The following is a 26,844-nucleotide window of genomic DNA, read 5'->3' on the forward strand; positions in this document are numbered from 1 at the left end:
AAATATACTTCACATATAATGTCATTCCAAAGGAGAAATCTTTTGTGGTCATGCTCACTTGGCTTACAATTCTGATTTACTGTTTCCCTAAAATCCATATTAAGTCATTATTTTTTTGGAATTTTGCTTTTGTTGTCAATAAACAAAAAAATATGGATCATATCATAGTTCTTTAACTGCATTCATTTCTTGAGAAAAATGAATGTCTTGGAGATCTTTGCCTGCCATGTATTTTATCTTATTGCAGTTTTTGTTATTTAGATAAGAACTGGGAAGGGAGTAGAAGAGAGATTTTAATTACATTAGAGATTATGAAAGGATGATTACAATATAACTTCCTTTAAGATGAAAACCACCCCAAAATTCATCATGCTATAGTATTTTTTAAATAGAGTGCTTAATTTTTATTTTATAGAGAATAGTTTTGTTTGGGTAGTCAGAATATTTTGTGATAAACTCTTACAGGATATTCTAATAATACTACTTGTGTAAAAAGTATTTAAGAGGTTTTAGGACCAAAGAATATTTGTTTAATAGTGTCAGAATTCATTTTAACACCATGAAAGAGTATGTATTTGCTCAATTTTCACTCACTGCACAAAGCATTAGATAAAAGAAGATTTTCAGTAATAGCATTTCATTTTGAGTCTTACCAATCCTTTTAGTTTTGGTATAACAAAAAGGCTATTAGCTTTTACTCTGTTGTGTTGAATTTTGATGATTTTTGACAGTCTTCACTGAGACACTCAAAGGAATGGGACTTGCCAGTCGAATAACATAAGATTTCATTAAATTTACCAGCAACAAAAAGCTGTATCTGTCTTTTAACTTTTTGACATGTTGGCTTTTTCTAATCCTCTTTTTAGGCTCTATAAAAAAGGCAATAAAAATGCTATTTTTGCGTGTTCAAAAGTTTCACCATAATCAAGATAATATAGGTAAGTTTTAACTTTAGAAGTATTTCATTTATAAATAAGCACAAAATTATTAAAGCCATCAATCAAATTTTTGTATTAGCATACAGTAACAGTAACAAAAATATTTTGTATGGTATTTTATAGCATTTATATAGAAGATATAATATCCTGTTTACATTTTGTCACAAAAGTGACAAATTTTCAGAGGTAAAAAAACTGGCTTGTGATAAAGTAAACATCTTTCTCCAGATTATGTGCTAGTGAGTAGCTGAGATATTAACAACTCTAAATATTGTAAAATTTCCATTTTCAAATGAAGCCTTCCTTCTTCTTCATATTGTATTGGTTAACAAATGTGTGTTTTGTTACCTATGATAATTTGAACTGGTTATCTATACAGTGTTACTGAAAAAAACTTTACATTAAGCATATGGGAAGAGTGTGAAAGCATTTTTATTTCCTAAACTTTAGAGGATAAGTTTTGAAAAACTGAGTTTCCATGAAATAGCTCATTACGATCTTGTTCTCCAGCATTCCCGGATATAGAAATGTATACTTAAAATGACCTGAAGGAAGAAAATTAAACTTGTTTTCCTTTTCTGCAAATCAGCATTATATTAGATTATGAAAATATATTTTAAAATATGAAGAATAAAGTTATCAAGTGAAGGAAACTAGGGAATCGTATAATACCTATTATAACTATTACACGTAAACTATTTTATTGCAAAAACTGTTTTAAAGGATGTGAAAGACAAAATGCACAGATATGTTTCCAAGAAGCACTCATAACACATAATTTTTTTGTATGTGTGCAGCTGGGGCTTGCTGTTTTTTATTATTCCCATGTTATAGATGAAGAGCTCAAGACTCATATTAGTGTCATTTAACCATGTCATACAGCCAATTCCCAGAGATCTTACTTCTGCTTCTTTTTGTCATGAAAAAAAGAGAAATAAAATCAGCATCAAGTGTGTGCTAAGCAAAGAGCCTAATAAGAAAACACAGTAAATGCTGACTAGGGACTGTAAGAATATTTTTGTTTTCAGGCTACCAAATTAAGATATAATATGGGAGCCAATAAAAGCAGATAATTATATGAATGAGGACCTAGGATATAAACAAGCCAGTGAGAAATAAGATCCATTTCTTATTTAAACCTAGAGGGAGATAAATTCATTCAGTCTATAGATATTTATTTTGCTACTACATTAGAGATAAATATCTTCTCTGAGAAAGGCCAATTTTATTTAATTTTTGTTACATTATCTAAAAAATAATAGTGTACTAAGGCAGATACCAACCAAAAGTGTTTCACAATTATTCATGTTCAGGTAAAATATAACATCAAGTATACTGAGATATTAGCTGCACTATATTTTGTAGATTACTGCCTGAAAGCGAGGTTATTTTATTGTTGCAGAGCATAGTTTCTTGTTAATGAGAAAATTAAGTAAGATAAAACTGGAGAGACTTTCAACAGCACACTATGGTATCAATATTTATATATATCTTTTTCTTTAACGTATGCCTGGATCAACTCAAAACACCAGGCAGAGTTGTTAAGAGACATAATGGAAAAACCCAGGGTAACATCATCAACAAAAGCAGATGACAAGTAATCAACATAAAATTCAGAATACAAGAGTAATTAGCCATATACTTAGTAGAATGGGGCAGCACTGGGCTGGGCTAATGGCAAAGATAAAATGAAGATAAAGGGAAGTATTGAAAGGTCCCACAATCCATAGACCACAACCAGAAATCACCACAATTAGTCACCCTCCCCGCACAAAAAAAAACTACTCTGAGAAAAAAACACTTGGGAACACAATCAAAATTAATCAGAGAACCAGAGAGAGAGTGAGAAAAGAGAGAGAGGAATAGTCTGGTGGAGGATGAGAAGAGGAGAGATAAGAGAGGAAGATAATTTTCAGAAATAAAGATTTATTTAAAAGGAACATCAAATTAAATCAAATGGAAATGATGCAAAACATAATAAGAGATAGGAGAAAAATATGAGCAAATAGGTAAACCCGAAATGGAGAGATTAAAAAAATTGAGAAGAACATTCTAAATATAGAACTTAGGCAAAAGAGGACAACACATATGTAATAATGTCTTCTTTATGAAGAAGAAAATTGAGTTAGAGAGATAAATTACTTGAGTATGTGGGTCAAAAGGTAGGAAATTAATATTGACAACAGACTTCTTGACAACAGCATTTTATATAGGAAGATAATGAAGAATTGTTTTAATGATTGTGAAAGAAAGAACACAGAAGCCGAATTATATGTCATTCACTTAAACCGTGCATCATGTCTAAGGAACACAGAGCATCATGGACATTTGGGAACTCTGGAAATACAGTTCCTATGATCACTCCCTGAGTAATCTCCTAGTTACAGACAACAAATAGTTCAAACATAGCATGAAGCCTGTGGATAATTATTACATATATTAAATTTTGAATTAAGACTAAGTTATGCTGCTAATAAATGTACTAAAAAGGTAGAGATACTACAATTCACAAAAAATTGAAGAAAAGGGAAAGATAAGTGAAAAAAGAATATTAATGAATGTTTCGATAGTGTCTAACTGTCAATAAAAGGACAGTAGTGAATAAAAGTAAATGTTAGTCAAAAAGAGAGGAGGGAGAGAAAAGAGGTTACTAGAGATCATTATCATTACTCATTGAAGAAATCAATAGAGAATATTAAAATGCATTGGAGGACTAGTATATTTTATTATATAAGGTTATATAAGATAATGACATGAATAGATATAGGAACATTTATAAATACCAAACAAATCCCCCCAAAATTGAACAAAAGTAAATATAGTGTAAGATTTTATATATATAGTTTATATAGTAAAAATATCATGACAGAACTGAAAACCAACATACTAAGTATATCAAAGATATAAATGGGTTAACTCATCATTCAGTAAAGTATTTTCAGATTGGCTAATGAAGCAGAATCTAATTCATTCTGTGTACAAGAGACATACCTACACACAGCAATTCAGGAAGGCTTAAAATAAAAGGAGGATCAAATATTGCTCTTGTCTGATAGTAAGTTTGTGAAGCAGGTGTCACAATTTTGTTTGAGACATGGTAGAGTTTAGTACAAAATATATGTAACAAGGTAGGGAAGGAAAATTTATTATGCTAAAGGTTTCACTGTACAGTTAAAATATAATAGATATTAATAAAATGTGCAAAATTACCACTTTCAGAAAGCAGAAATGACAGGAGATGTATATATATCTATTCATATGTAGATATGTATTAAAACTGGATTTTAACATAGTTTACCCATGGCAAGAATTGGAGAATATAAATAAGCCTCACTTCGAAGTTTTAAAACTGTAGTTAGTGGTAAAGACTTTCTCTTTGACCAAACTTCACCTTCTTCTCTATTAGGCTTTGATTTTGCACTTCCTTGCCAAGTCCACATAGCCCAGTTTTTGCCAGACTCCTACTAAGCCAGTTTAGAGAGAACGCCCCCACCTCTGATATCTGATCTCCTTTTATATCTGATTTCCCTGGCCAACCTTCAGCAAGAATTCTGTTAGTTGGTTTATCAAAAATCCTCCATCCCTTGATGCCTCTTGTTAACATTTTTCCATCCACTGGCCCCCTTACCCCCCACCCAAATGTTCTTTGGGTATCAGTTCCTGCTTTGCTTTGTTGTATTTGGAGTTTAGCTCATTTCTATACTGAAGTCTTTTTTACCCTATTGCAGTCATTTCTGAATAAAAGCTATCTTTACCCAAGTTAACTACTGTCTGGCTCTGGTTCTCTTTGACATTACTCTTTGGAGAATCAATTTTAAGGGAAAAAGAATGGATGCAAGAGTCTGTTGTCCCATTCTAGAACGGAGATGATGATACCTTTTATAGTAACAGTGGCAATGGTGATAGAAAGGAGTGCACGTGTGTGGGATATACTTTGGAGAAAGAAATAACAGGTCTATCAGTTATTTACACGAGAAAAATGAAAGATCGTGAATAAACAATACTTTGAAGTCTGAAACTTAGAGAACAGTCAGAGGTAGAAATAAAACTATGGGAGTTATTAACATATAGGCATTTAAAATAATGATTTTTGGGGGATTAAATCACCCAAGCAAAGGTTTAGACAGCCAATAGAAATTAATAGAAAATAAGCCAAGTAAATAAACCTGTCCAAATTAAGCTGAGAATAAAAAATTCAGAGTGGTAAGGAGAAATCCGGAGTGGTGTATTTTTAAGAAAATGCATAAAGGAGACTGTTTTGAAGAGGAACGAGCTGTTAGTTATTTGAAATGCTGCTGAGACTGGGAAATGTGAGTAGTGCCCATATAGAAGTTATCAGCAGCCATTAAAAGAACACTTTCATTAAAATTATGGATAAGAAACTAGATTAGAATAAGATAAATGGGTCCTTAATTTCAGAATTGTGGCATAATAGAAAACCTAAAAACTCTCATTAGAAAAACAAGAAGTGCGACATAAACTATAGCAACTATCCACTTAAATACATATTAGAGGATTTCAGGTTCCGGCCCTGATAGAGTAGCTCACAGTGAACAAGCCCACATACTGAAGATAGCTATAAAATCTGGGCAATATTGTTTGAAGGCATTGGAGGATAACCAACCCATATGGGACTTGAGGGGGTTTATTATTAAGAAGAAATAAGCCCACAAGATAAATTACATGCCCAGCCTTTTTTTTTTTTTTTTTTCCCTGACAGGACTTCCCAAATATTGATGTGAAAAAGAGACCATAACCACAGAGAAGTTGACCAAGTATCTACGTAAAAGTCTCCTTATGTGTGGCCCACTTCAGACACATGCATGTACAAGGTAAGACTTCAGGAAGCTCCACAGGAAACAGTAGGTGGAAGGCTGAGTGCTGAGCTTATAATTCAGCTGGTGGTGCAGAGCAGTAAGTAGTGTGGCATGGAGGTGGGAAATTACACACTTGGGTGTGGTTATTCTCCAGGTTTTAGCTTTCATGTGAGGTGGTGCATTCTCGGTGCCTCTCACACTAGTAAAATAATTATTTAATCAACTGTATATAAAAGCTGACCTTGAATAGGCATGGGGAAAAAGCATGTCATACATTGAGGGTAATGATTAATCTAACTTTTATAACTGAGATCTAATTTAAATGTATGTTATTCACCATATTCTCAGTTTAAATGAAGAAAATCACATCATCTCAATATAGATGCATAAAATGTGTGTCTTAACAGCTATAGATACAGAAAAAAGTATTTGATAAAATTCATTATGAAGTCATTATATATAAATATATATATATGTACATTATTAACCAGATAAAAGGTATCTTTCGAAATCCTATAAGTGGCTTATGATATAATGTGAAATGTTAAAAGACCACCCTTTAAATCTATGAATAGGAAAAGGGTTACGTTAGTTTCCCATGGCTCTTGTAACAAATTAACACAAACTGGGTAATGCAAACTCATTTTTCTACAATCTGGAAGCCAGAAATCCAAAATCAGTTTCACCAGGTCAAAACCAAGGTGTCAGCGGGGCCGTGCTCCCTCCAGGGACTCCAGGGAGAATCTGTTTCCTTGCCTTTCCAACTCCTAGTGCTACATTTCTTGGCTTATAGTCCCTTCCTCTGTCTTCAGGGCAGCAGTGTATCATCTGCAGACCTCTCTCCACTTCCATCATCACATAACCTTCTGTCTTCTGTGTCAAACATTCCTCTCGCTTGCTCTTAGGACACTTATATTTGCATGTAAGTCTCACCGAGATAATCCATGATAATCTCCCATCTCAAGATGCTTAATTTAATCACATCTGCAAGTCTTTCACCATATAATGTAACACTTACCGACTCCAGGGATGACAAACCTGGATATCTTTGGAGGCTATCATTAAGCCTAACACAAATGCCCTCACTTGCTGCTTCTATTACTCATTGTACTTTCTGAATAACTTTTTAAAAGAAGGCTTGCTCTGAAGTAGAAGTAAGAAGTGGTTCAGTATTTGTGGAAATGTGGGATAAGGGGAAGTTTTATTTTTGGAAGGTGGTGTATAAAAACATATGAGGATAGTAATGACAAATAGAAGAAAAATGGAAATAATGATGCAGAGGGGAGAAAGATTGGCTATAGCAACCATGTAAATCCTGTGGGAGAAAAATTTGAATAAGATACTGAATAATAATTGCAGGATCGCCGTTTGATGGATACCTTGCACATTATTTTTCACAATATTTCCTGGGTTGACCTTAATTGCTTTACTGTCAATAGCTATTAATTTGAGTGAAAATTAATGACTGAGATAGGAAAAATGGAAAAGAAGACAGAGCACAGGGAATTCTTTAATAAGTGGAAAACAATAGTCAGTAGACACTGAATGGGAGCAGGCACTTGTTCATAAAAAGACATCCGTGGGCTTCCCTGGTGGCGCAGTGGTTGAGAGTCCGCCTGCCGATGCAGGGGACACGGGTTCGTGCCCCGGTCTGGGAAGATCCCACGTGCCGCGGAGCGGCTGGGCCCGTGAGCCATGGCCGCTGAGCCTGCGCGTCCGGAGGCTGTGCTCCGCAACGGGAGACGCCACAGCAGTGAGAGGCCCGCAAACCGCAAAAAAAAAAAAAAAAAAAAAAGACATCTGTATATATATGGGAAAAGAAGTTGTAAAATTTATGTATTATTTATTTCCCAAATTTCTATCGTAAAGAAATTACATGTTCATAAAATGACAAAGGGGCTCACATTAAGAAAATAATTCATATATTCTATTACTTATGTACTTAATCTCTTCCTTACTTATTTTTGGGTGGGTCATACCGTACAGTTTAAATGTGGCCACTACTATCTTTTATTAACATTTACGAAAACAAGCACCTTTTCATAGTGTCTAAGTCTCTGTGTAACCTAAAGCTTAATATCTCAAAAATGCTAAATTATAAAGAGAAAGGAAAATGTGTGTTAAATACATTTCAGTGTAACTTATTAGAATATTGTATATGATAAGGGTGCTTAAAACTTAAGCATCAAGGTCGAGAGATGAGAACAGGAACCTAGATTGCCGTACTAGAAAATCTAGAAATATAGCAAAGATGAGTTCAGTAATTTGATCCAACGCTGAAGGTCATCGAACTACAGACAACAGGGTTAACCAGACCCATGTCCTGTTTTGGTAAATGAAATTTTATTGGAATAGAGCAGCAGCATTATTTTTACATACTGTCTATAGCTAGTTACATGCTGCAATGACAGATTAGAATAATTGTGACAGAGACCATACGGCACACATAGTCTAAAATATTTAGTAGCTGACCCTTTACAGAATGGGTTGTGAATGACTGCCCTGGTTATTCTCAGGTTCAATGTCATTTGTGAAACAGTTTTGTTTAGTGTGGCCATGTTTCATTCCCTTTCTAATGACAATAATTATTACAGCCTCTAGGCAGAAGATACCAATTATTTTAAGATTTCATTATTAAGAATGGTGCACTTAATTAAGCCATAGTTGTTACTTCAAGTATAATTAATTAGTGAAGGTATATTGCTTTTATAGGGTATAATTAATAGGCAGGTAGGTTCTGCTCTGTAACATAGTTATAATTTCAATGCTCATGGCTTTATAGAATTTAAGGATAGAGTCTGTTTATTATTAATTATATTTCACATCATCTAGCTCATGTGATGTAGCTATCATGTAGCACATTATTTATGTGGTTGATAATTTATTTTAGATATAATAATTGGATGAGAGAATTCACGGTGATTAAGGAAGAATTCATGGAAATACGGCTGATAGGGTGTTCGAGAAGACAAATCAATACATTCATTTACTAAGTTATGTTGTCATTCAAGCAAATAAAAATAGTTTTCGCTATCAACATCCATATAAATCTGTCAAATAATTGATCCTATACTTCTGAATGAAATGAATGAAAACATAGTTTGCATTGGTTTGATGGAATTTTAGACATTATTTCTTTAAAATTTAGCCTGAAAACTGATACTTGGTTTTACTAGCAAGAAATTCCAAACTTGGCATGTATTAGTAAATACAGAACTCTAGAAGAACTCTAGATCAAAAGACCCTGAAATGTAGGGTCTCAAGCATTATTTTAATTATTTGCATTGCATATTTAAGTTTATTTGTTATTATAACTTAATAACTTGATAAAGGGGGTTTTATATACCTTCTGTGTCTGTTTACACAAGTTTGAATACAGTGAAGTGTCAAATTCTTCAGTATAAGAGATTTGAGCCAGAGAAGACAAACAATTACAGGGACAAACAACATAAACTGCACATAGACTGTAAAGCATATTCGGGTTCTTGTAGTTAGTCTTTGTTTCCAAAAGAAAAACAACTTGGAAAGGAGAAGTGGTATGAATCTTAAGTACAAGTACTTTCTTCAGCCTTTCAGTTTTAGGAAAGAACAAACTGGAAACATGGAAATATATTTCTTGAGAGATAATTCTCAGTTGGCCTCTAGTGTTTCTGTGTATTTTCTGAGCAGAATACTAGCTGTAGTTTTTCTATACCATCTTTTCCAAGGTTTCTAAGTAGTAGTCAGCCTTGGAAGACCAAGATAGTGTTTATAGACCAGAGAACAAATTTTCCTTTTTTTCCAGTATAAAATATATAGTGTCTCCCTTTATAGGAAACGTCAGACAGGTTTGCTTACTGCTGTGTATTAAAGATTTGGGTTGCCTATACTTGAGGTGCCTCAGCTGTAACTGTGTGTACAGCATTCACTAGAGCCCCTCGGCATCATCTCCATCAGGCTTGAGGAAAGAGGAACCAACATGAACATGAAGCTCATGCATCTGCGTGCCTTGCTGCAAATAATAAAGTCCTTCATTTTTGACCAAGGAGTCACATGTCATCTGCCAGAATCCATGAGGCAGGCTACCTTGTAAGCTTGCTAGTAGGGTGTAATCTCAGATCCGTCACAGTTCCTGAAATATTCCTTTACAACTATCTATGGATGTATACCCCTTGGAAAAATTATGCATACTTTTAAGGATGTGTGATATTCCAGTTAAATGACAACTATATGAAAGGAAACATCACTTTAAGCTTCCTCCTAGATTACTACATCTTTTAGGTAAATAAGGTATGTGCAAAATTCTCTGACTATTTAGTCATGTTCTATATTGAAAAGAACCTCATATAAAGTCATATGAGATAAGCCAAAAATAGTCATTAATTCACTTTTATTTTTCAAAACAACTTTATTGCTTTTGTATCATCAGCATTACCTTGAAAAAGACCAAGTTTAAAGTACTAATGTGGTTCAAATACACTTTGCCCATCGATTACAAATTAGGAATTAAGAGGTGGCATATTTTAAAAGAATCTTGGATAATCCTGTTTGGAATTGGGTTATGTGATGTTTATTTCTCTCTTTGAAAATATGCATGGTTAATAAACTGTTGATAAATATTCTTCAATATTTCTTATAAATTTATTTATTTAATTTATTTATTTATTTTTGGCTGCATGGGGTCTTCATTGCTGGGCGTGGGCTTTCTCTAGTTGCGGTGAGCGGGAGCTACTCTGTTGGGGTGCACAGGCTTCTCATTGCGATGGCTTCTCTTGTTGTGGAGCATGGGCTCTTAAGCGTGCGGGCTTCGGTAGTTGTGGCACACAGGCTCAGTAGTTGCGACACACGGGCTTAGTTGCTCCACGGCATGTGGGATCTTCCTGGACCAGGGCTCAAACCCATGTGCCCTGCAATGGCAGGTGGATTCTTAACCACTGCACCACCAGGGAAGCCCAATATTCTTCACTATTTTTGATGTTAGTGCATGAAATAAATTACAGATATTGCAGCAAGGTAAGGAAATGGAAGAATGTAAGTCTTTGAAAATACTGTGGTAACCCTCTCAGTCTGGAAATTAGATAATCTAGGTTTTGTTTGTTTGGCTTTTTTTGTTTGCTTTTGCTATTTCTTTTCCTTTTGGAGAATAAACAAAGTCTGCCTCTCAGCAACTTGTGGGAGAAAAAAATATAGTTAGATATAATTGTCATCTCTTACTCAAGAATGACTATTACAAGAAATGGCACTTAATGCAGTGTTTTGTGTCTCTCCAACAATCAAAAGAGCTGGTAGAGATTATCTTTTCCATGAGTTCATTCTGGGCCCTATATGACTTCTGTCTTGTTGCTCTCGATAACCCTGTCTTCCAGTGTCATCCTTACGGTTGAAGCAGTTTAGCAGCACTTCTGCATTCCTGCCCAGGGAGAACTATAAGAAAAAGTCTAACACAATCAGCTTTGTATTTAGGAAATTACCTGGAATTTATGCCCATGGTATCATTCATATTATGCATGATAAAAATTAATCATTGGATAGGAAGCTATGAAATGTAATCTGCTTATGGTCATATGTATTTAAGGTCCTATTAATAAAGAAAGAAAGAAAGAAAGCATATTAGGGACAATTAGTAGTCTCTACTTTGAAGAAGTTGCCAAGTCCTTTCCAACTATGAATATTGAAAAGGTTTATCTGCGACTACACTTTCAACTTGGAAATACCTGTGCAGGCATTCAATAATAAGAAAAATATGAATAACAATAATAATGAAATGTCTCATAACAGAGACATGAAGAGCATTATGTTTAAAATTTGATTGTTGCTTTATCTTGCCCTTGGTAGATAATAAATGAACTAGAGAAAAATCAAATTTGATTTATGTGAGTTACATGGATTTGTAAAATTTATAAGTCACTGAAATATTTTTAAAGATAAATTAATTGGAACCTAGCCAAAAGAAATAAATATTTACATATTTTGGTAAATTATTTTTATTTAATTCTTTTCCAATCAAGGCGAGATAATAGGTACTATATTCCCTACAAATTTAAATGCTCCTAAGTTCTGAAATTCTATCTAGAGAAAATAGAGACATAGGTTTAACTTAAATCATGTTTGAATAATGGATGTAGAAACATATGTGTAACAGTTAGTGAGAGTGGAAAGGGCCCAGGATAAAATAGCATAACAAACTATAGCCAATGGTCTTCCTATAATGTTAGTAAACTTATTATGATCTGTTGTAAGGATACTGTTTTACCTTCCTTGATTCTACTCTCCCAAGTCCCTAAATATTAATTCAATGGAAAAGAAACTTCAGCTATAGTTTCAGTTTAATTTCTCTGCTCAAGATATGCAGTGCAGTTAATTAGAATCATATAATCTTAGAACAAAAAGTATCCTTAGAGATTGTCTAATGCTATTCTCTCATTTAAGCATGTGGAAAAGGGTTTAGCAATCTTACTAAGGTCAAATTCAGAAAACACATAGAAAGTCTTTAGTTAAAAGTATAACTTAGTTTTTAGTTAAAAAATTAGAAGTATAAAACAGGGCTTCCCTGTTGGCGCAATGGTTAAGAATCCTTCCGCCAATGCAGGGCACATGGGTTCGAGCCCTGGTCCGGGAAGATCCCACATGCCATGGAGCAACTAAGCCACAACTACTGAGCCCACGTGCCACAGCTACTGAAGCCTGTGTGCCTAAAGCCCGTGCTCCGCAACAAGAGAAACCACCGCAGTGAGAAGCCCGCACACAGCAACGAAGACCCAGTGCAGGCAAAAATAAAATAAAATAAATAAATTTTAAAAAATAAAAGTATAAAACAAATGGTATTATTTATTTATGAGCATGTATAAGAAAATTTAAGTCTTTTAAAATTATTTGTCCCTTATGACATGATTCTGGTAAGTACTTTTACTAACCTGTAGTCTCTTTTCACATAGCAGTCATAAGTGATACTGCTAAATCTTTAAAGAGGTTATTACTTTTTTTTTTAACATCTTTATTGGGGTATAATTGCTTTACAATGGTGTGTTGTTTTCTGCTTTATAACAAAGTGAATCAGTTATACATATATATATGTTCCCATATCTCTTCCCTCTTGCATCTCCCTCCCTCCCACCCTCCCTATCCCACCCCTCTAGGTGGTCACAAAGCACCGAGCTGATCTCCCTGTGCTATGCGGCTGCTTCCCACTAGCTATCTACCTTACGTTTGTTAGTGTGTATATGTCCATGACTCTCTCTCGCCCTGTCACAGCTCACCCTTCCCCCTCTCCATATCCTCAAGTCCGTTCTCCAGTAGGTCTGTGTCTTTATTCAAAGAGGTTATTACTTTTACTTGTCATAACCCTTAATTGGGCGCCCATCAAATAAGAAGGTCAAATCTTTACCATTTCTTAAGAAGCCTATGTTCCCTTACCCCTACTACATCTCTGACCCCATCCCTGATCTATCGCATGGGCATCCTTATGGGAACATCACAGGTACGTTCGCACCCCAGGCCTCATATGATGCTTCTGCTCTCTGAAAAATCCTCCCCTCAAATATGCTTCTGCTAACTCTCTTACTGTTCATTGTATTCAAATGGTACCACGCTGTGAGGTCTCCAGCAACCATCTTGTTCAGAATTTAACACCTCCTCATACTAGAACTTCCTAATCCCCTTCCCTGCTGTTTTTTGGTGGTAGAATTTAGCACCACCTGGCATAAAACACATTATACTTTGTGATACTATTTATTGTCTTTCTCATAATACTAGAACATAAACTCTATGAAGCCAATACAATTTCAAAGTTTTATTCATTGGTTTTGCCTCGTCCCCATATATGTACCTAACACATAGTAAATGCTCAATAAGTCTTTGTAGAATGAATGAAAAATGATCCTCGTTTATATTGTATGGGAGTTTGTTTTTGTTTTTGCCGCGCGGCTTGTGGGATCTTAGTTCCCCTACCAGGGATTGAACCTGGGCCCTTGGCAGTGAAAGCGTGGAGTCCTAACCACTGGACCACCAGGGAATTCCCTCATTTATTTATAATGGATATGCATGCCTCTTATGGTCAAGCCTTAATTTATTTCTCCATCTCTTATTTGCATACTTTTGCAAGGAAGAAGATCATTGTCATGAAAACAACTATATATGTACATATATGTGTTTTCATGGAAATTGTATACATATATACATAGATACTCTTGTCTAATATTTATAGGTATTTTTGTTTGTATTATGTAACATGTACAATTTCATAGTTAATGTCCTGCACGTTGATAAAACTTCAATAAAAAGGAACTAGTATTATAAAATACTTGTTAAAATAGCAGCAAAATACCTTTCCCCATAATATACCTCAGAGAATTCTGAAGAACTCTTCTCAGATTTCTGGGATAGTGCTTGTAATTCTTCCCAACTTTTTCTATGTTGCTTTACAAACAATTTTAATCTTCAAAATTTCAAATTTTGTGTATACATGTTGAAGCACTGTACTATTCATTTATGAGCCTGAAATGAGAATATATAGAAGCTCAATATGTTTCAATTATGTATCTATGTGATAGGCAGCATATATGAACAAAAAATATCGTTTGTTTTACTACATTAATAAAGTAGGATCAGAACTGCTTTTATTCTGTATCTTTTGATACAGAGTTGGAATTACTAACACAAGGTATGAATTTAGTAGTAAATTTGAGGTTAGAATGTAGGGAAGGTCAGTAGTTTTATTTTTCACAAGTTTATTTTGAAATGGATATTTAATTTTAATATGTTTTAAGTAAATTAATTATAAACATGAAATCCAGGCTACTTTTTATTTTTGCCTAAGATATAAATAAAATATGAAAATACATAAAGACCACAATAGCTGTTGTAGTTAGGTAGTAAGGTATCTTCTGATCCTATTGATATAATCTGTTGTTTAGATTTCTTTTTTTTTTATGCGGGCCTCTCACTGTTGTGGCCTCTCCCTCTGCGGAGCACAGGTTCCGGACGCACAGGCTCAGCGGCCATGGCTCACGGGCCCAGCCGCTCCGCGGCATGTGGGATCTTCCCGGACCGGGGCACAAACCCGTGTCCCCTGCATCAGCAGGCGGACTCTCAACCCCTGCGCCACCAGAGAAGCCCGTTTAGATTTTTAATAATGAAACTTCATTAATTTTATAATCTTCAAAGATGTTTTTAAAAGAAATAATTGTATTACTTTTTATCACTTATGCTGACATATTTCAATTGAGTTGACTGACAAAAAATAGCATTACAATTTATTAAAATATCTACAAGGTGTGCTTTACTTGCGCTGCTGATTCAGCTCCTTTTAAGCATGCCTTCTCATTCTCTAATTGATATAATTCAGAGGCTACCCTTGGACACAATTTAATGAATAAGCTAATGAGTTCCAGTTGTTCCAATGTAAAATTCCTTTTATTGGGTATTTCTGGAGATGTCGGTTAATTTGAACGTTTAATTTTGTGACTCAGTATGACCTATTTTATATTGTCTTGTAAATGTGTGAAAAATATAAGTGCTAGAATATTCAGAGAAAATTTGTCATCTGATTACATTTGGGAACATTATACCACTTCATTGTCTTGTGTCAGCATAAGACTCATTTTTAAAGATGATATTGCATATGTGTTTACTCCTTTAAAACTCTAAAAAGAATATGTTTCATTCACATAACATATGGAAGACACTAGAAATAAGTAAGAATAAATATGTTTCAGGACACAAACATTTACATGATTACACTTTTCTTTCCTTAAAATTAATATATTCTAATCTGTTGAGGGGGAAATTACAATTTTATAGTTAGAAAAAGCCTTTAATTCCAGTACTGTTATTGCATTAATCATGCACAAGCTCTGGAGAGGTGTCTCTCTGGTGGAGCCCCTCCCACCAGCATGCGATACCCCAGCATTTCCCTGACTCTTGCTCACCCACCCAACCCTGGCGAAATTCATTACACCAACTTTGTGCGTTAATATACCCTAACCGCAATTACCTCAAGGATTTGGGGTATTAGTTAATTGAATTGATATATTTGAACACATTTTATAAAAAAGAAAGTTCTAAACAACTGTTAAGTATACAGAGGGATTGGGCAGCAATCATACATACTACTCTGCTTTTTTAGTTGTTTTGCCATAGAAACATAAAGCAAATGAAATTTTATATGGAACTCCAATTCATAAAACCAGCAATAATGGAGATATTCTCAGTAAGTCAGGGACTAAACTGAGGTGTGTAGGGAACCATGAGTTCCAACTGCTTAGTATATTCTTTATCCTTCTGCCAATGTTAAGGCATCTCTATGCAAACCCAGTAGATGGGACAGGTGCATTTGAGCTCTGCAGTTCAGTTTACATCATGACTTTACCGATTAATTACTGCAAAATCTTAAGATATTTGAACGTTATGGAGTATCATAATAGAGATAAAACTATAGTCAGTAAATTATTAACAGGAAAAAAGCAACTATTTTTAAGTGGCTTTATGTGCTATTTAGACAATATGACCATTCTCTTAAATGGCGAGAATAAAGTTCAAGGGTTTCTCATTCAAATATATATTTCTAATATCCAGAAGCCTTTATCAGTGTAGGACCAAAATGTGAGTATATTATTATTTGAGCATAATAAAATCCTTTAAGATGTCTAAATCGCTGCATCCAATAGATTTTGGGTCGTGGTGTTTTCATTGTCATTTGTTTCTAGGTGTTTTTGATTTCCTCTTTGACTTCTTCAGTGATATCTTGGTTATTAAGTAGTGTATTGTTTAGCCTCCATGTGTTTGTATTTTTTACAGATTTTTTCCTGTAATTGATATCTAGTCTCATAGCGTTGTGGTCAGAAAAGATACTTGATACAATTTCAATTTTCTTAAATTTACCAAGGCTTGATTTATGACCCAAGATATGATCTATCCTGGAGAATATTCCATGAACACTTGAGACATTCTATGTGATTATGAAAATGTTAAGTTTTTTTTTGAAACCCAAAGGTTTAATATACATTACAACTAAATCAATAAACTTCTCCCATCATAACAATTAAATGTAAGGATAATTGGTGTTTCAGAAATAGAGTTTTATCAACTGAAAATATGAAAACATATTTAACAGTACAGTAGAAAAAATCTCTGTAATAAAGGACTATACATATTTCAAACACAATGATACATCATGTGCTTGGAAAATTAAATCAAGAATATAAAATAAGGCGCATACTGGTTATATTATTAAGCTTCAATGATTAAGAAGTAAAGCATCCTTATATGAAAACATGTAATATTCTTAAAAGAAAAAAATCAGCATGCAATAGATGTAACCATTAACAATTATTTACAGAAGAAAGGTGCAGTGTTTATAGAATAATGAGGGAAGAAACTTATGACCTAAAATTATATCCAAAGAATTTATTAAATTATTAAAAATTTAAAGTGGCAAATATTTTTGAACATAAATAAGGGGAAATAGGAACTATGCTCCCTTCTTTAGAAAAAAATGATGAAATGCAGCTATCCTAGAGATAAAAATGGAGATGCAGCAATCAAATGATTGACACTGAGTTTGACATACATTACATGAGAATAGAAAAAAAACTATGAGAGGTTAGAGTTACACCACATGAATATTATAAACTTTTAAAATATGTGAGAAGTATTTTTAAAATAAGGGACATATAGAAGGAAGTGTAAATGCATTAATCTTTTCTTACTTAGCATGGAATCAGTAGACATGCAAGTTTCATAATTCAAGAGACAGAGGAGAAATATATGATTTCATATGTAGTCATCTTATGTGGTAGATTTTAATCTCCCCAAATATTTTGAATAACAGAACTAATCTGTCAGAAAAAGCTAAAGAAAAAACAAAAAGAAAAAATCTACTAGGTGACATTTTAAACAAAACTGGATACCAGGTAATCTCCACAAACCTCATAATTCAGTTGAATTGTCCCAAACCCCAAAATAATGGTCTTATAGGAAATAGAATGATATATATCTAATAGAGCAGACAGTGAAACAGGGCTTTTAAATTACCAAGCTTTAGAAATGTTTTAAATGCTAAAAAAATAAAGTCATCTCTGAAAGATGAGGACCCTAAGAAGAAACCTGTATGGATAGATCTGAAAACCTGAAATCATAAGTTGGAAGAAAAATTTTCACAGGCTGTGAATTTCAAATAGTTTGAAAAACTGTGTATGGAGGAAATGGAACAATCAAAGAGGACCAAAGACAGTCAAGCCCTTAAACACTATGAAATATCCAGGAAGGCTGAAAATTTGATGGAGAACAACTAGGATATTAAACTAAATTGCAGGAATGCTGGGGAGAAAAGAAAGAAATTAAAGGAGTGGCACAAAAAGATCCCAGAAGAAGCAGATCACAGAAACCTCTGTAAAAACCAACATCTAACACTCAAAGCAGTGTTTCGAAAAGAAAGGAATCTCCAAGAGGGAACAAAAGGCAAAGAGGCAGAAATTCACTCTAAACCATTTCAGCCCTTAGAATCAGAAAGACTGTTCTGTAGATAGGTTAATTTGTGCCATATTTTAGATTACCCATATAAGTGATACCATCCAGACTTACAGACAGAGAGAACAGACTTGTGGTTGCCAAAGGGGAGGGAGTTGAGGGGGGCAAGCACTGGGAGTGTGGCATTAGCAGATGTAAACTATGATATATAAGGTGGATAAACAAAAAGTTCTTACTGTATAGCACAGGGCACTATATTCAATATCCTCTGATAAACCATGATGGAAAAGAATATGCTAAAAAATGTGTCTGTATGTGGATAACTGAGTCACTTTGCTGTACAGCAGAGATTGGCACAGCATTGTACATCAACTCTACTTCAATTAAAAAAAAAAAAAAAAAAGGACCAGAAAGCCTGTAATTTGAGGAGGCAGCCCTCAAGCCATGAAGCTGAGAAAGCTGTCTTACCCGTCCTCCACATAAACTGCTTCTAGTACTCCTGAAGAGTAACCTTGTCTAACCACGGGGAAAATAGAAATAGATTCTAAAGCCAGCAAGTATAGAAGAAGATAAACCATGAAAATGAACATCATAACGTACAAAGTAATAAATAAAACCCTCACAAAACAGAGGAGACCTCTAACCTCATATTTTAGCTAATGTTTATTTCTCATAGTTTATTTATTTATTTATTTATTTTTGCTTTATGCGGGCCTCTCACTGTTGTGGCCTCTCCTGTTGCGGACCACAGGCTCCGGACGCACAGGCTCAGCGGCCGTGGCTCATGGGCCCAGCCGCTCCACAGCATGTGGGATCCTCCTGGACCGGGGCACGAACCCGTGTCCCCTGCATTAGCAGGCGGACTCTCAACCACTGCGCCACCAGGGAAGCCCTCATAGTTTATTATTTTAAAATAATTTTAGATTTATAGAAAAAATGCAAAATGTTACAGAGAGCTCCAGTATACTTTCACCCAGCTTGCCTTAATGTTAACATTTTATAAGACCCTAGTTCAAGTATCAAACACAAGATATTAAATTTGGTACAACATTTAACTTAACTACAAACTCTATTCAAATTTGCCAGTTTTCCACTATCTCTTATCCATTCTAGGACACTGTCAAGGATCCAGTTGCATTTGGTTGTCATGTCACCTTAGAATCCTCCCATAGGCGACAGATAATCTTTCCTTGACTTTAATGACTCTATAACTTTGAACACTAGTGTTCAGGTATTTTGTAGAATGCACATTATTAGAGTTTGCCTAATAATTTCTCATGATGAAATTGAAGTTATATTTCTTTGGAAAGTGATATATCCTCAGTGCATCCTACTGCACTGAGGACATAAGATATAGATGTGTTTTATTGGGTGTGATGGTAATCTTTATTATTTAAAGTAGTGTCTGCCAGGTTTCCTTACTGTAAAGATATTATATTCCCTTTGTATTTAATAAATATCTTGAGGGAGATATTTTGAGACTATGCACATATCTTCTTTATCCTCAGAGTTTCTCTCATTAATTTTAGCAGCCACTGGTGCTAAAATAGCATCCTAGTCTCTCTTTCATTCTTCCTTTTACCATTCACCTTCTAAAGGAAACCAGTCTCATTATTTATGGATTATCTGTCCTGTGTCTTTCATACAAGTGAGCAGATTCATGTATATTTTCTTATATCTCCTTATTTCTTACATGCAGTGTAGCGAATTATAAACATTCTTTTGCACTTTGCTTTTTTCACCTTACAGTATATCCTGGAAATCATCAGTTTACCCCCTCACTCTTTCCTAGAAATGAATAATACTCCTTTGTGTGAGCATTTGTAAGTTATTCAAGCATTCTGCTATAGGTAGACATTTAGGCTGTTTCTAATATTTTGCAGCTACAACAATGCTACAAGGAATAATGTAGTGCATATATGTTTTCTTATAGTTGGGGGAGTATTTTCAGGTTAGATTTTTTTAAGTGGAATTGCTGTGTCAAAAGGTAAGTGCCTGTGTAGTTTCATTAGACTTTGCCAACTTCTCCTCCAGAAGAGTTGTATGAATAGAGTTTACATCCTTACCAGCAATGAATGAAAGTGCTGTTTCCTTACAGACTCACTAATGGAAGTGTTGTCATTCCTCATCATTTCAGTCTGATAGGTAAAAATGGTATCTGAGTGTTATTTTAATTGGCATTTCCCTGTGTATGTGAGTAGATAATTGAATATCAGACAGTGTACACAGAACTCATATAATAGTGGGACAAAATTGGTCCTAGTATAAAGGCTGCTTTTACCCAACCTAACAGAGCTTAAAAACACATCAGTCTGTTTCCAAGTAAATGAACTATGTTCCAAAACAAGGCTCAAGAATATTTATGAGTACAAAAATATCCATCACCTAACAAAATAAAATTCACTATGTTTACCATCAGAAATTATCAGGCAGGGCTTCCCTGGTGGCGCAGTGGTTGAGAGTCCGCCTGCTGATTCAGGGGACACGGGTTCATGCCCCGATCCGGGAAGATCTCACATGCCGCGGAGCGGCTGGGCCCGTGAGCCATGGCCGCTGAGCCTGTGCGTCCGGAGCCTGTGCTCCGCAACGGGAGAGGCCACAACAGTGAGAGGCCCGTGTGGGGTGTGCTTAGAAGATGAGGTGGGGAAATGGAGAAGACCTGGAGCACCTTTATACCTATTTCCTTTTCCTAATCAGACTTGATTTCTGAACTCCAACATAACATCAAAATAAGCATAATAATCTCATCTCAATTCTGGTTTCAAGACCTAATTGACTTTGTCCTAAAGACTAAAGGCAATTCAATCTTATCTACTTTCTATAAAATGTTCTACTTATTCATGATAATTTATTAAAACAGCTTTCAAAAGAACTTTCAAAATATTTTATTACTATCATAACCTCAGATAACCTTAAGTAAAGTCATACTACATGATAAACACTTGGCTAAACACCTCTCAGTAATCTATATTCTTAAAATGACAAGCTATAGCATCAAACTAAGTTCATATTCTCACTTAATCATTTACCATGTGAACCTTTCACAGACAAGGAAACTAAGGCACTTTATTTTTCCTGATAAACTAAGTTAGGGCTGATTTACTTATTTTTAGATTTGGTAAAAATTGTCAGATACTCTGTGCCTTAGTAGCACATACTTAAAATGAAACTCCTTGAAGTAACTCTTTTTGTGTGCTGTTTGTTAATAAAAATATATTGATTTTTTTGATACATGGTTCACTTGTGAAATGTTCTGTATTGGGAAATGGGTTAATTTTCTTGATAAAAATTGTTAAATTCTCAGTGATGATTTAAAACTAAGTATGTTGATTCTAGAACAACTGAAAAATCCTTACAGTATTAAAAATGTATATGCTATTATGCATTTTTTTTCTAATTTATTAAAGCCAAGCTTTCATAATCTGAACTTTTTACCAAAGCTTTTCAGGAACTTTTAAGAATTCAGTTTTTTCAAATACTATTTTTATGTAGCATTTTATTTTCATTCATTTTAAAGTAACATTTTTCTGTATTGAGATTGTGATAATTAGCTTATTTACATATATATCTGGTGACAGGATTGAACCTAGAAACAATTTTGGATATTTACTATGCCTCTATTTTCCTGACAGTATAAAATGACTTTTATTCCCGTCTCCCAATCTGCTTAATTTGTACATGTAATCAATATCTATAATCACTAAGCAAAAGACCAAACTACTACTTTTTCTATTTATTTTACTTTTTTTCAGTGAAACACTTTATTATAATTTGAATATGAAGGAGACCAACTATATCTCTTGCATATATTTATTTCTCAAAAGATATTTAGGAGAAGCAGGAATCTATATAGACAGATTAAAAAACCCAAGTATCCATTAATAAAATAGCTGAGATTTAAAATAATTGTCAAATGCTAGGGAGCACAGGATTTTTGGGAACTGGCAAATGTTGGCAAGAATTGCAAGGGAAAGAAAACCTCTCAAACACTGCTACTTGTCAATATCTTGCATAATTTACTGTATCTGTTTATGTCTCAGTATAAAATATAAATGATATATAATCTCAGCACTTCTGCGTATAAATAAATAAATACAATGTGTTAACACACACGAGTATATGTATTCAAAAGGGTACAGATGTAAGAATTTCAACTATAGCATGGCTTGTAATAGCACATAATATTGAAAACAATATTAAACTATATTGCTAAGAAGTAATTTTTGAAATAAACTTAGGATAGTTATAGAATATATAATTATTTCTATTTTTTTTTTTTTTTGAAGTGGGTTTAATGGGAAGATCCAACAGCAGGTTTACCTTAAATAAGGAAACTAAACTTTTAGGACCTCTCACATTTGACTCATTCTTCTCAAGATCATAAGATTTTTGAAAAATTTACTATGTAAGATGTTTTAAGTAAAAATAATAAAGGCTGCTGCATGCTCCCATTCCAACTTGTCTTTAGTCACTTATCCTCCTGGCAGGTAATCTGGCCCAGCCTATGGCATTTTTAAAATGTGGCTAAAGAGAAATTGAATGGGGATATATTTAATTTGGTTTTATTGAGGCCAATCTGTTTGATTTAGCTGCTTTTATGTAAAATTGTTATTTACAGCAGTCAAGATTCTTGCTACTGCTCACTCCACAGATTCACATGGTGTCATAACACAAAGGTGCAGAGCCAGAGATTGTTCTGAGATACAACCAAGTCACATGGTGTTTGATACCAGAGGGTGTAGAGAATAGAGAGAAACAGCTGCATTTAGCCTGGCTCCTCTTTGCCCCAGTTCTTATTCCTGTGATGATGCGATGAGAACCAGATGTCTTCCTACATGTAAAGGGGTCTCCTAGAGGCAAGGAAGCCTGCGAAGAAAGAATAGGGGTATTTATGTAGAAGAGTGACCAGCTGCTCTGGTGTGCTCTGAGAGTGTCTCCAAGGTGATATAATGGGAAGAATCCTGAGTTCTTACCTTAGTCCATTAGAATGCAAGTAAATCTCTCCAGGGGAAAACCAAAGCTAGAGTCTCCAGCTGTACAATCCCTGGGATGTCTCTACTGAGTCTCACTCTGTCTTGAAATGCAAACATGTTCCCCTGGGGAGGTAAGTCCCTGATGATGTTCTCTAACCGTCTTATCTCTCAGAATTAACTTCAGGGATTGTTCTTTTAGCCCAGATCCAAAGTTTTGGTAAAATTTGTTCAAAAATCTCTGACTGTGCATAAAAAAAATGTTTTATTCACAGCCTAACAATATCCATACACATCATTAAGAGAAAGGGAGATTAACTAATCCCAAATAACCTTTTTATAAATACAATTTTTTTAATTAATTTATTTATTTATTTATTTTTATTTTCTGGCCACATAGAATGTGGGATCTTAGTTCCCCTACCAGGGATGGAATCCGTGCCTCCTGCATTGGGAGCATGGAGTCTTAACCGCTGGTCTGCCAGGGAAGTTCCCCAAATAACCTTTTAACAGGAGTTTTCAAACAATGCTGCTTGACTATAAATTGCTGAAACTACTCTGGAAAGAATTTCACCCTATCTACTAAAGCTAAACATACGCTATCTTAATTCGTTTTTGCTTCTGTAACAAAAATAGGAGTAGCTTATAAACAGAAATTTATTTCTCCCAGTGCTGAAGGCTCAGAAATCCAAGATCAGAGTGCCAGAAGACCCCATGTGGTGGCTGGTCAGGACCCACTTCCTGGTTCATAGACGGTGCCTTCTCACTCTGTTCCTACATGATGGAAGGGGGATAAGGAGCTATGTGGGGTCCCTTTTACAAAGAACACTAATCCTATTCAGGAGGGCTCTGCCTTCATGACCTAAGCACCTTCCAAAGGCCCTACCTTGGACATTAGGATTTTAACATATGAATTGGGGGTGAGGGGGGCACAAATATTTAGACCAGAGCATTCTGCCCCTAGTTCCCCCAAATTCATGTCCATATGCCATGCAAAATATATTCATTCCATCCCAACAACCCCAAAAGTCTTAATTGGTTCCAACATCAATGCAAAAGTCCAAGTCCAAAGCCCTGAAAATCGTCTAAATCAATATGGATGAGATGATTCATCCTTACACAAATTGCTCTCCACCTGTGAATCTGTGAAATCTAATGTGATATATTGTACTTCCAAAATACTATAGTGGGACAGTCATAGAATAAGCACTCCCATTCCAAAAGGTGAAATAGGAAAAGAGAAAGGGGTAACAGTCCCCAGGCAAGTCCAAAACTAAGACCACCGGGGCAGCATTGGGCCTCAAGGCTCTAGGCAACCCTACCTCCATTGATTTGCTGGGTGAAGCCCACACCACAGCTCTCTTGAGCGGAAATTGCATGAAGGTAGCTCTGTAGATCTTGCATCTTGGGGCAGCCCATTGCTTAATGGCAGCTCTCTGCAGTGGCCCCACCCCCTCGGTGGCCCTCTGGCTAGGTCACTGGACTGATGATCTGTCCTTTGAGACCTAGGTGGGGGCAGCCACACCCTCTGTGCTCTGCTGGACTCAGAGCTGGCCACGCCAGGGCCCACAGAAGGTACGCCTTGGGCAGCTGAGTATCACAACACTGGACTCCAGCCACATTCTTTGCCATTTTATAATAAGGATCATCTTTCCTCTATTTTCCAATAACATGTCCCTCATTTCCATCTGAGACCTCATCAGAGTGACCCTTACCATCCATATTTTTACCAGTATTCTGTTCTGGACCACTTAGGTGTTGTCTAAGAAGACTGAGGCTTTCTTTACAGCTCTTTTCTTCTTCTGAGCCCTCATGGGAATCACCCTTAATAGTTTATTCACTGCAATGCAGGCTTTTTCTAGCAAGCACCTCCAAACTTTTCCACACTCTGCCCATTACCCACTTTCAAAGCTGTTGCTAAATGTTTAGGTATTTCTTACAGCAGTACCACTACTTTTAGGTTTGGGGGGAACATAGACAACCAGACCATAGTAAATGCATACCCTATGATCCAGTAATTCCATTTCTATAATTTTATATAATTTATAAATGTGTAATTTTAATTGCCAAAAGTTTTCATATTTTCCATTGCCCTTAGTGTATATAGTTATAAAACTAGTGTATACAGTTGTTATGGACTGAATTGCATTCGCTTAAAATTCATATCTTGAAGCCCTAATCCCCAATTTGACCATATTTGGAGATAGGGCCTTTAGGGATGTAATGAAGGTTAAATAAAGTCTTAGGAGTGAGGCCTTATTCTGATAATACCAGTGTCTTTTTAAGAAAAGGAAGAGATACCAGAGATCTTTATCTCTCCTAAAAAGCACAGAAGAAAGGCCATGTGAATACACAGCATCAGGAGGCTATCTGCACGCCAGACACTGACCCTGCTGACACCTTGATCTTGAACCTCCAGCTTCCAGAATTGTGTGAAAATAAATTTCTGTTGCTTAAGCTTTCCCAGTTTTTTGAGGTTTTTTTGACCTTTTTTGTTATGGCAACCATAGCAGACTAATAAATTAGTTATAATTGTAAAACTAGTGTACATAGTTATAATTATTAAAGAAGTTATAGTTAAAAAACCTAGAGAATGTTTACTTTTTTAAGGAATTTCTCTTTTGTATACTTTTTTTTTTCATTTTCTGTCAAATGTATTACTTCCTCCTTTTTCTTGCCATCCCCTTGGAATCTGTAGTAACATATTTCTCGATTTACTTATTAAATAATTTCTAGAATATCAAACCTGAATTTCAACAAACATGACCATTGCCTGTTAAATAGAAAAATGTTGAAATTTTTAGACTAATGTAATTCACGTTTTTCCTTTCTTAGTAATGAAAAATGTGCTTCGTGCCAATGATTTCTCCTCTGATATTGTACAGTTTCTGGGCCGCGCTCAAGAAAAACATGTCCACTTGCTGATTAGCAGGCAATAAGCTTTGTGACCTAAGTTCAGTAATGGAAAGTGATTAGTTTCTCTGGCAATTGGGCACAATATGCTTTATCTACTCCAAAATTAATAAGTTTTCTGGTCTGCTGAGGTCATCTTTTATTATTTTCAAGAGCTGCCACAGCTTATTTTGTTTATTCTTAATGCTGTTTTCTGTAGAATTATTAGAAAGGCACTTTGGCATTTTAAAACTATACAGTACTGCGTGTTTTTATTTCCAAAATAGGACAATGAAAACTTCACTTAAAAATCAGGGATATTATTAGTCTCATTTTAGATGAAAATGTTAAAAATTGGAAGCAAAAGGTAAAAGAAGATATTTTATTTTTTAATTTTTTTTATCAATTTACTTTTTTATTCTTCACTGTGTTGGGTCTTCATTGCTGCGCACTGGCTTTCTCTAGTTGCAGAGAGTGGGGGCTACTTTTCGTTGCAGTCTTCGGGCTTCTCATTGCAGTGCCTTCTCGTGTTGCTTCTCGGCATGTGGTATCTTCCCAGACCAGGGCTCGAACCTGTGTCCCCTGCATTGGCAGGCAGATTCTTAACCACTGTGCCACCAGGGAAGTCCAATGAAGATCTTTTAAATAAGAAGATAGATAATACAAAAAAAGAAAGGTAAAAAAGCCAAATCTTTTCAGTCATGCTAAGAAGTTACTGGTAATAGATCAAGGCTATCCAGTGACCCTTGCAAAAGGAGCCAAAGCAGATTTGGCTGAAAGGTG

The sequence above is a fragment of the Delphinus delphis genome, chromosome 5 (genome assembly GCF_949987515.2).
Source record: "Delphinus delphis chromosome 5, mDelDel1.2, whole genome shotgun sequence".
NCBI lineage: Eukaryota > Metazoa > Chordata > Mammalia > Artiodactyla > Delphinidae > Delphinus > Delphinus delphis.